The sequence below is a fragment of the Teleopsis dalmanni genome, chromosome 2 (genome assembly GCF_002237135.1).
Source record: "Teleopsis dalmanni isolate 2A chromosome 2, ASM223713v2, whole genome shotgun sequence".
NCBI lineage: Eukaryota > Metazoa > Arthropoda > Insecta > Diptera > Diopsidae > Teleopsis > Teleopsis dalmanni.
The window spans coordinates 61,532,703-61,533,087 of NC_051847.1; positions in this window are offsets into that span (position 1 = coordinate 61,532,703).

The following is a 385-nucleotide window of genomic DNA, read 5'->3' on the forward strand; positions in this document are numbered from 1 at the left end:
GTTTAACTGCGAAAAATTTATTATTTATAAAATTTTACAGGTAGAAATATTGACTAAAATCTCAAATGACTGGTTTATATTTTTTACTATTTAACCAAAGAAATATGAATTTTTGATTTAGTATTTAAATTTAAAGGTAAACTTCAATTTTATTTTGAACTTCAAATAAAAAAAAATTATTTTTCTTAAAAAATACGCATAGGTACTTACTGTTTACACTTCAGCGATTGCTTTCATACTAATGAGTGAAAAATGTTTGTATTATTTTTTGGGGGTGTGTTTTAAAAATTGTTGGTAAATTTAATGTGTAATGGAGAGAGAAGACTTCGTGTGTTTGTCAACGCGCGTTGATGTCTAAAGGCCACTTTAGACAGTACCCATTCAT